The following is a 17,441-nucleotide window of genomic DNA, read 5'->3' as shown; positions in this document are numbered from 1 at the left end:
TATATAAACTGCCTATTAGCCATTACCCAATACATGAATACATTATCTAAAACTGGTCAGAACATTTTGAAAAAAAAAGAAAAGAAATTTTAACCAAAATTAAATGATTTTTTAAACTTTTTCTTCCATCTGCTCTAAGATTAGCTGTTCATGTTGTCAATGATTCATCTTAAACCCTTTTCTCCGGTCTACTCAGGACACTTACACCAAAGGCAGATTCACTGAGTTGGGGCCTGATCCAAGCTCCAGTAAAATTAGTCAGTCTTTCCATTGGTATTGGCAGCTCTTGGATTAGGGCCCTGACTTGCACTCATATACATAAATAATAAACCAATTAATTTATAATAATAAAATAACAATAATATAATCAGTCAATCACAGGAGTTGTGCAAAATGGCACAGAGCAATCTAAGGTGTTCCTTTACAAAATCCTTTCATTATCCATGCGAAGATGGCATAGCATAATCTTACAATGACAAACAAAGTTTATAATCATCTTCCCCTCCCCTATGTTTAACAATCCCAATAGCAGGAGCCAATATCCTTCTAACGAAGATGGTCTAACACTATTACGGTAAATATTTTAATGAACTTTTCTCACAACCGTATGGGGATTCATTATGATGGGGTTGTTCTGCTAAAGAAGCCTGCCTCCACCCCACTAAGTGCCTATTTTCTTATACCTATGGAGTTAAAACATGTTTTAACTGGTATTTAGTTTACAACACACTTGTTCTTTCCCGGACCTGAAGGCGACACTCAATCCTGAAAGCTTATCTAACATCTCTCCCAGCTGTACAGCTACAACAGCAACAAAAAGCTACAAAATCTACAGCTACAACAGCAACATCAACAGCTACAAATTTCCAACCCTACATCTCTGCTTAAGAGCAAGTAATGTAGACTTGTTGATTTGCATCCCTTCAGGGAAAGGTGAAGCCAAAAGAAAAGTCTTCCTAAGCATTATAAGAGAACTGACATTGGGCTCCATAGAAAATAACCATGATGCCAAACTGTCTTCATTAGTTTTCTCTCACAATATCTTCTCTCCATTAGTTAATAAGTTTTTGACCTAACTGCCTACAAAGATGGATGGATATTCCCACCTTTTCACTAGTTCAGCTAAACTCTAAAACCCAAAGCTTCTTGTAATTGAGTAGAGAGGCACTTCCTTACCAAAACAGGCCTGATCCCTGAAGTTTAACAATATCCTGAGAAATTGATTTGGACCAAGCTATTTCTTACGTGTTGTGCTATTAACTGAAGAGAACATTGAGGCTGAAAAAAGGTTAACCAGAAAAAAGTAAAGATCATCTAAAAGAAAAAAGATGAATAACATAATTTAGTTTAAGAAAAACCCTGAAATAATTTGTTTACATTTTATGAGATAAACTGCTTATTTATGTTCTACAGGTCTACAAAAAAGGAAAGAAAAATAAAGACCAGCAAACTAGCACGATTAAGGAATACCAGTTTCTAGCACACCATGAACTAATTTGACTCACATCATATCTTATCACTATTGATACACCATCCTGAATGAGCAGGAATGCACTGAAGAACATAAGAACATAGGAAGTGCCATACAATGGTTAAGACCAATGGTTCATCTAGACCAGTATCCCATCTCTGACAGTGATAGAATACTTTAAAGGGAGAGCACTGAACTGGATATATCTAAGGTGATCTATCCCCTATTTGTTATCCTCCCTAGCATTCACCATTATTGGTTTAGATATGCCAAAGGAAACATCACCCTAGCTTAAAGGGCTTCATTCTAACCTATACACTAGTTTTACTTCTATCATTTGCAATTGAGAGCTACAGCAGAAATAAGATACCTAATTACTATTGTGATAGTACTTTTAAGGGAGTCCCATTTTGAACTTTCTCATATACATTTTATTATTTTTACAATAAGTTGTCAAGTCAGAAACTTCAGAACAACTCTAAACCAGACTCAACAGAACAGTTTACGAACAGAACCGTTGTTATATTGCTGCAGACCAGCCGACTGAGACAGATTTCCAGGTCTTTGCGCTATACAAAACAGATGGAAGCTACTGCTGAACTAGGCCCTTCATGTTAAGAAAGGATGTTGGTTTATATATATGGGATTTTTTAAAGCATTTTTAAAGATTTTTTTCTTTTCTTTCTGCTTTATGAAAAATAAGCCTGAGACTTCCATCTTTGGTAAGGATGTTGTAGACAGACTTGACTCCATATGATAAAATTAAAGACAAATGCAGCACATGCGGTACTTCTGTAAAGATACTAATTAAGTCAACTGCTGCACATGCACCAATTGATTTTACTACACTCTCTTACCACCCTTTCCAACAACCACAGAATACTGGCAGAATACTGAACTTCCATATGACAATGCTATATGGCAGTAACCACTTGAATTCACCCCAGCAAGTGCTCAGCAAGGAGAAAAAACTGCCCTCACTCTGGCTGCTGCCTTCAAATGGGTCAACACTACCCTTGGTACTGAACAGTGTTGTAGATATGGTAATATCAGCATGGATGCTCAGTTTTCAAAAACTGTCAGTGCTGACTGTCTTGTACCTATGTTTGTACCTAAACTGAAAAGGATCAAGAAGGTGTAAAATATCTAGGGGTGCTGATAGAAGTGACGTTTTGTTGTGAAATCAGCCCCCTGAAAGTGCTCTACATCCATGCCCTGACAGAAGTGCACAGCTGCAGAGCACTTTAAAAGTGCCCGATCATGTGACAAATTAACCCTTGTTGCATGAGGTTTCAGATGAACACACTCCAAAGTGGAACACTTTCAATAACTTCTGTCAATGCCTGCCCAGAAGCAGGACTGGGCTCATGCAGCCCAGCCTCACCCCTGGTGCTGTCTTCCAGATGGGAGGGGAGGAGGAAGGGGAGGAAACTCGGTCTGTGGTTTACCCAACCTGCGCTGAATGGGGGGATGGATTGAAGGCTCCAATCCACCCCACCCCCTCCAGTGCAGGCTGGGCAAACCAGACTGAACTCCCTCCCCCTCCCTCCCATCTCGAAGACAGCACTGGAGCTGAACATCTAGGGGAGAGAGGCTGCAGACATGTAGCCGGCACCAAAATGGAGCTTGATCCCTCACTCCCTGGACCCAATGGAGAGCATCTGTTGGGCTGGTAGGGAGTCACTGTAACTCATGATGCTCCCTGTAAAGTGCCAGGAGTGACAGTAGGGAGCTGCATGTCAGTCAGCCCCCTAGGTGCTTTCAGATATCTTACCATAGCCTGTTCTATGATCTTGACTAAGAATAGAAGATTAAAAGATTCTTGATAACAGTTAGCCATTCCATCAGCATCAAATTTTAGTTTCTTTAAAAAAGGCTAAAAAACCAGCTTCCTTTAATGGAAGCTACACCCCATCATCCACAGAAAAAGAATAGCCATTTCCATTTCTCCCACAGACCTTCACTTCTCAGGAGGAATAAGTCCAACAGAAAGGGTGCAGACCTATTTTTCAGCACCTCTTGTACCTCAGAGAGTGCTACCAACTTAAAGCCAACATTTCCCTCTGAAGATATGCAACCCATTTTGACCCAAATTTATAGTGTCTTATCCACAGAATAATTAGTGGGATGGGCCACCAAGTGAAGGCCATTCTAATTAACAAAATTACTTAGCCTTTAATGTAGATATGTTCTTGTTCAGGAAAACAACTTAGGCAGCATAAGTGAGAATCAGTGGGTGCATCTACACATGCACTTTACTACACAGTAGACTAATTTGCCGTGGTATAAAGCATCACAGTCTACACGTGATTAGAATGCAGCAAACTAATTTTCACTACCGTAAGGTAGTACTGTCAGGGATAATACTATCTTACAGTGGCAAAAATAACTGCACCTAAATGCATGTGTAAACACTGACCTGGGCATCAATTGTGTCCAATGAGCCCAGGCAGCAGGGAACCAGACCCCTACCTGCTGTCTGCCTTGAAGACTCTGCTCTTTGGACACTCTCATGCTCCAGCCAGCTCCTCCACCACCTGACAGCATGACCTAGAACCTGGAGCCAGCTGGGGCTTCCCTTTCCTAGCTCAAACTGCTGTGGTCCTGGGTGCGCATGAAGACGGGGTGCCTAGGAGCAACTGACTCCTGTGCAAACTCCACTGGAGTTTATTGAGGTTCACTAATTGCACGTGTAGATGCATCCAGTGAGTGTTTCAAATAATGATGACACTGCTATTTATTTCATCTCCCAAATGTATTGGTTGTTGTTCACTGTCCATATTTTGTGCCATCCATCAAAATTCACCTCAAGTTAGACTGGAAAAAGACTACTGGATTTTTTTTTTTTTTTTGCCTTCCACTGCAATGTGGAGCAAACTTCACTTCCTAGGAACAGTGGGGCTTGTTGTACCTAATTTCTTGCCATTGTAAGGAATGAAAGCACTGATGGCACTGCGGTCTCTTTTGCTGTCTCCCTGTGACACATTCTAGGACTTGTTTATATGTTATCAGGTACTTTGTGACTATGGAAGGTGTGAGGGGCTAGAATGGATGTTTTTGTGAACCATACTGGACAAATGTGATTATCTATAATATCAAGGGACTAGACCCAACAGCCCAGGAGGTCCTCTTCCAGTCCTAAGTTTCTATGTTCCTGTATTTCTGTTTATTATGTTGGCACAACTGATGAAGCCCCAACTCTCTGTTCTGGAATCCCATGAATATTGTCTTAAAATTCAGTGCTTCAAACATGGACGTCATTAGGGCAGTGCTCTAAAATGGGCACCAGTTTTTGGTTGGGGTAATTCAGGTTGTCAGTTTGTTCCAGGCTATTTGGGAACTAAACATTTTTCTGGTTCTACTTGAAGGAGGTTTCTAACAGCCTTGACTCCAGTGCTCTTTTCCTAACATGGCCTCTCTGAGCCCAAATCTGTTGGCAATAAGGGCTTGATGCAAAGCCCATCTGCTTTTCCAGGCTTTTGAAAGGGTGGGGGAGAATGAAAGCTGTAAAGACTTTGGATGAAGGCAGATGTTTTGCTGGTTCCATTTTTAGCAACTCTCTGATCAATTTAGGACACACACTTGTAGTATAAGCTGATAAGAGCATTTGGAAAACAAACAAACAAATAAATAAAATAATGAAGTAAAAACGCCCCAGGACGGTGAAATGAGCATTCTTGTTCACACAGCTCTCCAGCTCAGCCAGTAGATGTCTCTATTCCAGCTTCTCCCTGTCTCCTGCCAAACACAGTTCATGTGTGTTCGAAAGAAAGTGTTTCAGGCGGCTGCTTAACATATTTCACTGCACCTGCTGCAACCTCTCCCAATTTAAGCCACTGTAATGGAAACCATAAGTAGGATTCAAGCTTGTTTTTCTTAATTAAAAAAGTACATCAGAATGCATTCTAGTTAAGATAGCAAAGGTTAAACCAATGTTAACATCAGATATTCAACATAATGATGTCCTAAGTATCATTTAAAAACCACAGTGGCCCATACTGTGCTAATTCAGCAAAAGCAGATCACTGAGAAACTAGCATATTCAAACAAGGGAAAGCTTGGAATGCTTAGTTTTGACAGAAAAACAATACGAATGGGATTAAGTTTCAGCATCAACTTAATGCACTTTAGCTCACATGAGGACGAAAGCAGGAATGTCACTAGCATGCAAATTCCATTCCTTCAAAAAGTTAATTCTTCTAAAAAAATTTACATTTGAGGGTTCAACAGGCTGGGAAAGTATCTTTAGGAGGCGTCCAAAAACACAATTAAACCAGTAAAGAAACAGGTTCTATTCTCAATTGTTTTTCTATAGATAGTAATGCAAACAACAAGAACAAAAAATTAAATCTGCAGGGATTCACACTAAAAGCTCATTCATCTTCCCTGATACACCATTGAATCAGAAAATAAGCAAGGCATTTTCTCCAGCATAGATTTTGTCTTGAAAAACAGAAAATACAAGATTTAAAAATGTTGCCACACAAGCTCTGAACTCTTTGAGAAATTAAATGTATAGATTAAAGTTTCCTGGCATCCCATGTTAATGGTACATACTCAGGACATAAGGAACAGATGACCCTAAATCTCTTTGTACTGGACATGCACAGGTCTAATACTTTCCTCAAATTAATTCTTCTCTAATTAGTTGTGCTAATGCTTTTTCCATTCTGACCCTTTTTTCTCTTCCTAAGTGGTGATTATATAGCGAACTGCTCTCTATATTTCCTTTTTCCTCTTTCAAAGGGTCTGGAGGTGCTGCCAACATATAGGACCTTCCTTGCTCTACACGTTGGCATTTTTTGCTGAACCTTTGTCAATGCTGGGGACTTATAGCCCTCTGCAGGGTATGCAGATTCCCAAGGAAAGGTAAGAGTCTCTGCAGGGCTGCTATGTCCCCACCCCTTCAGCACACCGACCACTGCAGCGATCTTAACCCTTTTACACTCAAGGCAGCCTCTGTTAGATTCAAGATGTCCCTTGGAAAATGACAGTTCTTAGCAGTGGTGCACGTGCACCCCCGAGATTGGCAGTGCACCCCCTGAAAGAAGAGCCGTCGATGCTGCTGGCGGTCCCTGCTGGCAGTCGCCACCTCTCCCCTGCCCTCATCACCAGCAGCATCTGTGGGAGGTCCCCGATCACCACTGGCCGCTACCAACACTGCCTGCAGCATCTGTGGGTGGTCGCCAACTGCCGATCAGCACTTGCCGCCACCTGCCCCCCACCACCAACACCACCATGGCCTCCTGCAGGAGCTCCCTGCTCACACCTGCCATGCCGCCACCTGTGGGCAGTCACCGTGCCCTCCCCAGCCTCTGGGGGCACGCGTCATTCATGGTTCTTAGCTTTCATTCCTTTTTTTGACCATGAAAAATACTAGAGCAATTCTTCTGTTGCAAAGGACTCAGAAAAACCACAACAGGTCAGGATGTTTTTGAAACTATAGATTCCTATGTGAAATTTCTGGGTTTATCATGTGACTTATATGTAGTGTTTACACTCCGACCAGTGCCGCAGCACCCTGGCTGAGAATTACTAGACTGGCACAACTGAGTTACATGAAAGGAAAGCAATGTTTATCAGGTACAAGCCTGCCACAAAGCTCCTCCTCCTCAAAGAAAGAGAAGAACCAGAGACATGATGATGAGATTGAGTTGAAATCTGGCTCCTTGTCTATTTCTGGGGAAATACAAAACTCCAATTGAACTCCATGTGTATTGTTTTTATCACTAATGTAAAGTTATTTTCTCCATCGATGCTGGGTTTGATGATTCTTTCACATATCTTAAGTAACTAGATATGATTTTTGAGAATCATGAAGAGATGAAAAATAGAGTCTAAAGTTAAAAATTGTCAAAAACCACAACGTATTGGGTATTAAAATATTGTTACAAGTAGGCTATACAGACATTGTTGAACAGACTATGTTTCAGTGTGTAACAACTGAGGAATTCAGTAAGGTACAAAGAACAATAAGGCTTAGCCTCTAAGAAAATAGATTTAGGCTGGCAAAGAAAGGAGGCAAGTTGCCAGTTACTGGACATTTTTACCTTTTTCATGCTGGTAGTTTTTCTCCCATGAACAAAGCCTCTCATACTTCATACCAGCTCTAACTGGTTCAGCGAAAGAAGAATCAACTCAACATCTTATTAATTCCTCAAATGAAAACCAAAGCTGTAAGTTCAAGTAAATTCAGTAAAGAAATACTTCCAGTCTTCCTCGCCATGATGAAATCTTATTCAGTCAAACCATCCTCGATTAGACTTTCCAGTCAATAAGTTGTGTCAACCCAGTCCCTCTACAGAACACTTCAACAGTCTCCCTCTGTCACTGTCTCTCTCCTTTTTCTTTTTTTTTCCTTTTTTTTTGGCCTTGTAGACTCCAACTAACATTTAATTAACATCTCATGTGATTCCAATAAAAGATACCATATGACTCCAGAGTTTGGGAAAACTTGAACTTAACAGTTGTGGGGGCCTAAGAGGCTGACTTCCACCCTTGCTTTTAGCACTATAAAAGTCCACATGACCCACATAAATATTGTTGCTCTACCAAGCTGTTTCAGGATGTAAGAACTGTTCCTGAAGTGCTACTCTTAGAAAACGGGGCAAAGACATCAGATGTCCACCTGAAAATTATCCAAAAGCAGGAGGGCATTGATAACCTTACTGCCACAGTTGGGAATGAAATTAATAAACTGTTCTCCATGAGCACACCTTTTCACAAATACACAAAAGAGCTAGATTTTTCATTGATTTTATGGGAGATAAGGGTCCCGTTCTTTACCTCCATGCAGTTCTTGTACTGTACTAGAGAAGTCTTTGAAAACAACTAACCTTACCCCTGATTTCCTTTCATTATTCCCTGAAACAAAAAAGTGACAGTGCACACCACAAGGAGAAGACTATGCAACTGTGTATTCCCAAAGAAGTTACAGCTAAAGTTACCGGCACCTAGAGGAAGGACTCATCTAGTCTATTTACCAACCCAATATTCTTCGCTGCTACACATCTTCATTCATTTTTCTGTGCTTCATTTCATGAAGGTCCACAAGCCTTTTGGTAACTGCATTTTCAATTTTAATTGAAAAAACAGGGTCATTCTATTATTGCACAAGAGAACTTTTAATGCAAATATGCCAATTAATATGTGAACATAGCCACTTATAACCAACAGCCATCAGAGACCAGTGACAAAAACAGCAAGTGCATCTATACTCACTTTCAACTGCAACTCAAATTCAAAATGTGCATTCCTGTATAAATATGTCTGCAGCTCATGTAGCATCATTCTTACAAGTTTGGTATTACGTTAAGCAGCCTGGCATTTGACACTAGATAATGTTAGATTTGGGAGACTCTCTGTAATCAACTTAACTGCACAATTTATGGTGAATCCTCAGAGGTTTTAATTAGAATACATATTTGACTGTCATAGAACTAACAGTCTGTTAAATATAAGAGAAGGTCAAACCAAATTTAAAACAAAATGAATTACCCTGGTTCCAGAGTAACTCAACACCATTATCATCAAAATGTTGCACTTGTATATAGCTAAACCCACCAAGAAAATTTGAGGAAGATCTGAAATACATAGCTGACAATTTTTCTCCCAGGTTTCTGGTTTTCATAGTTTTCTGTACTTACACATTGTAGAATTGCCACAGTCTCACAAAAAGGCTATTTTTTGTGATATTTCCAGCTTACATTTTAAACAGTGGGTATAAAAAATTTTGTGGAAAAAAATCTGTATGCCACAAGACTGCCATCCTAAGCATATCAACTCAGGAAGTTTGAGCATATTTCTGCACTGGATTGCATCTTTTCAGAGGCCAACGTTAGAAAATTAAACATGCATTCATTGCAAGTCAGAAGGTGAAGAGATGATAGAAGAACGGTATTAGAAACACAAACAAAGATCAGGGAGTTAGATTTTGTGCGTATAATTGATTCCATTAATAACAACCAAACAGTCAAACATTGCAAGACAAGCAAAGGAATTAACACTATATCTAATTTATTTCAAAATTAATCAGGGGCCCATTTCATATAGACAATATTTTTGGAAAGTACTTGACCACACTTCCTACTACCCTCACTAAAACCTCAAGGAAGAGCAAGAGAGAATCATACTGGTAAATTATCTAGAGATTCCTATGTCATTTACAAGGAATCCCTACTTACCACAGTAAATTTAAGCTATTACTCTTTTGCAGTACCTACCAACAGGATGGCAGAAAATGAATCACAATTTAATTTCCCCTCTTTTATCACAGTCATCCTTTGATGAGCAAACAACCATTTTGGTTTCTGACACTCAACTCTGACTTGTCTAATGCACTCCAGAGACTTTCTAGCAGGAAAGACTTGCTGGTATTTTTCTTCTCAGAGAACTATTAAATTCAAAATATGTTTTCACTTGCTCCTTTTATGCATCCTGCTCAATTCCCCCCTCCCCCCTCCTTGCTTTCCATCTCTTTTCCTGAAGACTGCCACCACACATATAGCATTCTCACACAGTTATATATATATAAATAAAATTTTGGCTCAATATACTATGTACAAAAATGTAAAACCTGCAGTCCTGGGTATGTTACCAAAGGAAACAGTTTTACTTAAAATCTTGTTTTTGCCAAAATATTTTCAAAGTATCTGGAGAGGAGTCAAACCACAGTGGCTCTCAGCTGTATTTCCTTTTACTATTTCCCCAGGTACTCCCTGCACAGCATTCAGTAATTGGATAGTCTTTGAGAGGGAAAAAAAAAGTCTGCACGAGACAGTTTGTAGATTTAAGAATGATCCTTCTGGGGCCTAAATCTATGAATACGGGTGCACTCGGCTGCCAAACTGAAACGATCACAACTGCTAGCTGTTTCTGGCAGTAGGGATCAAGTCTGACAGTTAGTGTTAAATATATTGATCATCTTTTCAAACTTTTTAAAACAATTTAAAATCTCTGTCTCCTTCATATTTAATATGTAAAGCTCCATAAAAAATAAAAATTGTTCTAATATGGGATTTGGGTTTAAGTTGACATCCAATTTTACTCCATTTCATAAGTTTCATTTTCAATATGGGCTAATCACAGTATGCTAAAAGGCACCAAAAATGGTTTCTGATGCAGCTAAGTTTGGTTGAATCTATCATTTAATCAAAAGTCCTGTCTGCTATCACTCTAATTTACAAGCCATCCAGTGAAATCTAGTTATAGCTCAAGCTTCACCTTATATTAAAAACACAGCTGCAAACTCCTTGTGTAAGCCAAATACATGTTCCTTGTGTACTGGGGGTCTTCCCACAGGCTGTCTGTAGTCTATGATTTTAAAAATTTGCTTAATTCTTCTCAAGTCATTTGTGGTCTTGCTGACATCTCCAAACAATTTATTCCACATCCCTGTTATGAGTGTTAAGATCTTGAGAACACAGGCACATCATGTTGGCAGTAAAGATTTTGCCTGCTTCTCTTGATGCTTGTGGAAATCTCTCTCATTAAAATTGGATAAAAAAAATACTATAAAACCCCAGCACATTTTTTGGTCTTGCTATTTCGTTATACACTACAGTTAGCTGAGTTTGAAACTCTCTCATTATGGTCTCTTTATGTACTGGAAAAGTACTGCATACTGGGTTTGCTTTGGGGTTCTCTACACCTTGGAGAAAGAGGACTTGGTACAAGGCACGGTACTTTGTACAGTACTTTGTTAACTTCTAGTCAGAATCCATGCAAGACTTCCTGGCCCCTGGCCCCTATGTGCTAGAAATACGTGCAACGGAGATGCAGCAGCAGCAGCAGCGGTCCCTCAAAGTTGAGGATGATGTCCGTCAGGCTTGTTGGGTCCTCCAGTGACTGAGAAGACTGATTCTGGATACACATATTCTTTGGCAATGGGGGCATGTTGTTGCATGGGTGAGTGGGATTCTAGCCCCCTCCCCATCGGGGTAAGCAGAGCATATTCTAAAAAGGGCTGCTTAGTCACAGATGCAGCTGATGAAGGATATCCCTCTCCCAACACAGGTGCCCGATGACCATCATGCATCCACCGCCTGCATACAGATTCTTGCCTGGGGACCTCGAGGTATCACAGCCCTGCCCCTATCACCAATCCTCCATTGCCACGGGGCTTCTGGACCTGATGGAAGCCCATGTGTGGCATATTTTGCGTGGGGACTCCGGTGCACAGTCGGGTCCACACAGTCTTGGTGGTTGGTGGCTGGATTCAGTGGCTTGGCCAGCCATGACAGTTGGGACCACTTCTCCATTGCAGCCTTCTTCCACCTTCACAGCCATTGGGGCTGCAGCCTTCCTCCACCGTTGAGGACTTCTTGGATCGTTCTTTGTCTGGAACCTCCCTCTTGACCTTACCACCATGGGTGACCCTACCAGGAGCATGAGGTCCAGACAGCATCGCTCTCAGGGTCATTGGAACATGCAAGCCTCTCCACCACGGCAAGGTGACAATCCTCAGAGAGGAGAGATGCATCATAGCATACAAGCATATGCAGGTAAATCCCATTTGACTTTGATGCACTTAAGCAGAACTTACAGAACTGCATACCTGCAATGGTTGGCATGTATGCACAATTTGGATTCTATGTAGCTATACTCCAAAGGCTGCATTCTGACCATGTAGGTATCTGGGTGGAACAGAATCACCCAGGTATGAGCATAACACTGAGTTAAGTCTCAAAATTTTAGTCATGGAGAAATCACAGCTAGCAGGTGTTTGATGGTGGAGGACAGGAGCCCCTCTCACTTTTTGAACTAATAACTTAATGTATAAGACCACTTATCCACAAAGTAAGAGATCTGGGTTCTCCTGCCCGTAACAGCTGTACTACACTTGCCTTTAGAATGATTGAAAAGTAGGACTTGAAGGGACCTTCTGGAGGTCTGAATAGGACCGTATTTACTGTTACTAAAATGGATAAAGAGTATTAGGATAGCTTCCCCACTGCTGGTGGCAGGAGCCAGGAACCACGGCCACGGCCACATCTATCTCACCATACTATACTTGCTCTGACTTGATCTTTTTCTCCTGGCTCCACCTGTCATCTTCTCCTCCTGGTTGTCCAGTGGGCCAGCTTCAAGGGGAAGGCTGAATGCCAAGTTGGTAATGCCTAGTGCAGGTCTGGTGGTTTGAGCACAATGCTGGGAAGTCAGAGTTGCAGGTTCAAATCCCATCTAAATGAGGAGGGCCTAGAGCATGGGCTTCTTACTCCCTAGGCAAATGCCTGTTCCATCAACTGGATAGAGTGCAGCTGAGGATATTCACCTCACATTGACTCCTGTGAGAGGTAAGGGTATAGCTAACTCATTGAAAGATGCTTGGTCTCTGCAGTGGGAGTACCTATATTTACTGAACAGACGTAGTGATGAGACAAACCTCCTCAGCTGCGCTCTGTCCAACTGATGGTAGAGGCAGGCGTAAAGCACAGGATGGAATATTCGTTGAGGATGCATGCTGACAGTTGGCATACACTCCTAATAATAATACAGTAAAAGCTGTGCTATCCGCACCTTACAAGCTGGCATGCTCTATTAACCGGCATGCCGGCTTGTAAGGGAAAAGCGAAACCAGAAGTGCCCACTGTGGCACTTCCAGTTTCACTGAGCCGCCATGGCCCAGGGGATAGCAGCTTACATGGGGCCCCACTCCCTATCCCTCAGGGCTCACAGGAGGGACTGCAGTGTGGTGGCAGGGGCAGTGACGTCCTCGACGCGGTGGGAGAGGTGGCAGCCCAAACAGGAAAAGATGTCTATTCCGGCTGCTCAGTTAACGGGCATATTTTGTTATCCAGCGCCCCGCCATTCCCCATGGGTGCCGGATAACAAAGCTTTTATTGTAGTCCCATAGTGCCATTAGTCCATGATTTTTTGTATCCAGTAGATTTATGAAGTGAAGTTCATAGGCTCATCTACAAAAGATGTTTTGTAAATTCCCTTTGAGGGTTAGAACTGAGAGACTGGAGAGAGTCACAGAACTGCATTTTGCATACTGGCTGCTATTCCCTCCAGGAGTACACAAAACAACAGCAGATTCTCCCTATGCCTGAAGAAGGGTGTTTGTGCCTGGAAGCTGACAAAGAACAATTTTTCCAGCTATTTATCTGGTCTAATAAAAGATACCACATTTACCCAAAGAACCTTTTTTGCCTATGTCCTTAGACCAACACTGCTACAACCAGCACCCCTGTTAGCTTACTACAGAAATACAGCCACCTTTGGGTCTGTCCTGAAACTGTTTAACAACAGAACAATGCTGTGGAGGGGCTGGCTGGGGCACAAAGTTGCTACAGTGTGGGGCTAGCCGGCAGGCAGCCCCTGCACTGAAGCACCCTTGTGCACCAGCTAGCTACGTCAGCATCTACATGTGCAGTGCTGCACACTATATAATGCTGCTGCAGGACAGTACTTGTTTGTACAAGTACTAACCTATGATGTCATTTATTAGTTTACTGCAGCCTAATAGGGCTGCATGTGTAGTTACTGAGATTTTACTAGGGAGCTAATTAGGCAATTCTGCGGTAAGTATCTCATGTAGATGATCCCATGGATGTGTTTCTGGTTTTGGAGCCTGCCAGCAGACTCGGGTAGGTGAAATGTAGGCGGGGCCCTCTGTGCTGGACCAACAGCCTACAACAGTGTAGGCACCCTTAGGTGCCTAAGCAGTTAGGTAAAGCTTTTGTGGATAACTTAGACTTAAACACGTAAAATCTGAGTAAGTTGCACAAAAAAACTTTGGCTTCTACATCATATAAGCACTTCAGATAGTTTCATCCTAATCCTCACCTCTGCTATAATAGAACTTGTATGTCAGGGAAATATCTAAATTTCTAACACTGTTATCCCAACCAAAATTGCGGCAATGAACTCGATTTTGAAATTAACTTGTACATATGTGCAAAGCATGCATGTGTGGGTGAAGTTACATAAGAAACCTACTCAGACCAAGCCCACAGAAAGGGCTTACAATATAGTCCCAGTAAACCAGACTCCCCTTGGCTGTCTCTCTGGGGAGCAAATCACCAGAAAGGAAGAGACATCGCAGAGGTTAGACCTACTGGTAGGAACAGCCTGTATCATTGCTTCCCCCCATCAGCCTTTTAATGAACTCTTCAGTCAGCATTCTTACTGTTTGCATAATTAACCAAATGATCCCTGATATAATTTCATTAACTTCATGGAGATACCCCAGGGAGGAGTGTCAGTCTTCCTTACCTCTATAATCTTTGCGTGTGTGTGTGTGTGTGTGTGTGTGTGTGTGTGTGTGTGTGTGTGCGTGTGCGCGCGCGCGCGCGCGCGCGCGCGCCAGGGAATTTAGTCAATGAAAGCCACAAGTTCTTTGTGGGAGGTTTGCAAGATATCCAGCGCATCATTATGTATTTCCTCACTATAGCACAGACCGATTTGTAAAATGTTCTTGTGGTGTTGGGCAAAAGCCAGATTTAAGCCATGTCTCCTATTACACATTTCACTAAAGAAACCAGGACATCTGGGGAGAGAGAACTGAATTACCTTATGCCAAAGATTTTGATGTAGAAGCAACATAATCTGGAATGAATTAAGTCGGTTTGGGGTCTTTACATTACGGCAGTGAAGTAAATGCGAGCATGAAGCAATCTGATGAATAATTTATACCAGAGTTCAAAGGAACCTGTCAATTTGAAAGAGATATTCTAAGATTATAGGTTTTTCATAGACAACAATTGCAAGGTTTGTCTCTAATTCCCAGTTTATCTTTCACAGAGTCATTATACCTCTATGCTTACCTTGGTTTAGAACCACATAAATGGTTTATGTGAAAAGATATCTTTACTAACAGCTAGCCCTACAACTGTAATCTGATCTAAGGTCAAGCTAAATTCTTTTGAAGTCCTCAAGAGTAATCCAGGCTCTACTGGCCATGCTCTGATCTTACACCTCTTAAACACCTCCTGCCCGCACCCAGGGAGGGCTCTTCCAGACTCTTCCAGGGGGGTGGGGGAAACTCAAAGCAGCATCGAAACAGCAAAATTGTTTCAACAAAATGAAATGGAACAGTGCTTTCAAAATGAAACCAAACTCAAAATGAAACACTGTTCCATCGAAACGTCGAAACAGAAGTCAAAGCAAAACAGTTCTGTTTTTGCACAGCCCTAGTAACTACTGTAGAGAAGCAGGGGCAGCACAGGATCTTGCAGGATTCTGTAAGTGAGGGCATTAAGAGCAGAAGAGCAGTTACCCTTGCTATGCTTTGAGTCCTCCCAGAAAGAATATCCGGAACCACTGTAGTTCAAGGCCACGTACGCCTACTGCCTCATGAAGGTATGTTAATAGCTTGTGGCATTTTAACAGCATGTTAATAATAGCAGTAAGAGCAGAGTTGCATTATCCAGCATCCCTGTCCATGAGGAAGTCCCCTTTTGATACCAGTTAAGGAGTCTCATGGTTCTGTCCAAGTGAGATATCCAGGATAGTGACTGATGTCACACACTATTGGAGCTTGGTGATCACTACTTTACTATTTTGTACAGGAGAAGTTGGAGACAGGATAGTGGCTGGAGAATGTGTTTCGTATGTAACCTGCCCTCCATACTGGAGAAGAGAACTCTAAACCCCAAAACTGAGTAATTCAGTTTCACAAGCAACTGATACAGCTGCCTAAGAGTGCACTACTTGCTATCTTAAATCTGAAGGAAGTGCTTACAAGTGCTAAATATTCATATTTTGAACAAGAGAAAAATGAATCTTCACAATCTGGAATGTCTTTGGTTTCCAGTTATATTTCAGCAGCTGCTTTAAGAGAAAACATGAAGGCTATTGTTCAAAATGCTTAACCTGCAATTCAGAAAACATAATACACTGTGAGCACCGCAAGAGATAAAAGCATAGGGGACCCTTCATCTCATAGCTTTGCCGCTACTGCAACAGAAATTCTTCTTTTGTAAACTGGAACTCCAGGGCAGTTCTAGAAAATAAGTTCTTCTGCTTTCAGCTTGTATGTGACTTGTAATATGCTATGCTTATTGCAGTACTGATGTAGCCAAATGCAATTTTGTTGGTCTTGTACCTCTTGTAGGCTGTGGATCTGAATCACTAATAGTTATAAGCACCATACTTATAATATCCAGCACCCAGATTCTCTTAACTGATTTACTCCTGTTTACTACAGAAAGCTTCCAAGGACATTCAACTTGACTAGTGGCCGATATTAATGAGGCCGGGGTGCTCCTCAGTGAATATACATTCTCCCCAACTGACAGATTCACCACTGTCTTCGTGGCTAAGAACAGCACTACACCCCTGGGGTCTAACACTTGGCTTGCAGATTGCAGCTGTAAATAGTTTGTGTAACACAGGGAACAGAAACAAAGGTTTGTATTAGGTTTAGAAACAAAGTGTTCAGCTGGAGCCCCTACATACTTTAGGAAGTGGAAGACAAAGAAGTCTCTACAACATGTAAAGTCAAAGTGGTCAATGAAAAGTTTCAGTACAGACAAGGAAGAAAGAAAAGAAAGAGCCAGACACAAAGTCATCACAACTAGCTCTTTTTTCTAAAGCATTCTTCAATGTCCTGATCAGATGGAATGTGCTATTTTCATAGTAAATTGATTTTTCTGGGGCGACGGTGTTTTTAATTATTTTATCATTCATTCTCTGGTAATATGAAGCTCTGTGCACTGTTCTGCTAAAGCTGTCTCTGCGCAGTCTGGGTGATTTTTGCATTTTTGAACAACAGAATGTTATCGGAATTCCATTCATTCCAGCTGTGGAACTCCAGACTGTGGGAACAGCTACAAGGAGGGAGAGATTTTCCCCTCCTCTCTCTCCTTTTACCTTTTCTGAGAAACAATATTTAAAGAGCAGAATGAAGCAAAGCTCCCATAGGGCTGCAAACTCAGACAAGCTAACATGAGACAAGTCTGCAAAACAGCTTTTTTTTGTTTGGTTTTTCTTTTCAATGTCCAAACTTTAAAGAATTCCAGCTTTA

The sequence above is a fragment of the Crocodylus porosus genome, unplaced genomic scaffold (assembly GCF_001723895.1).
Source record: "Crocodylus porosus isolate Cpor-Errol unplaced genomic scaffold, CroPor_comp1, whole genome shotgun sequence".
Taxonomy (NCBI): Eukaryota; Metazoa; Chordata; order Crocodylia; family Crocodylidae; genus Crocodylus; species Crocodylus porosus.
This window is presented reverse-complemented; position numbering follows the sequence as displayed.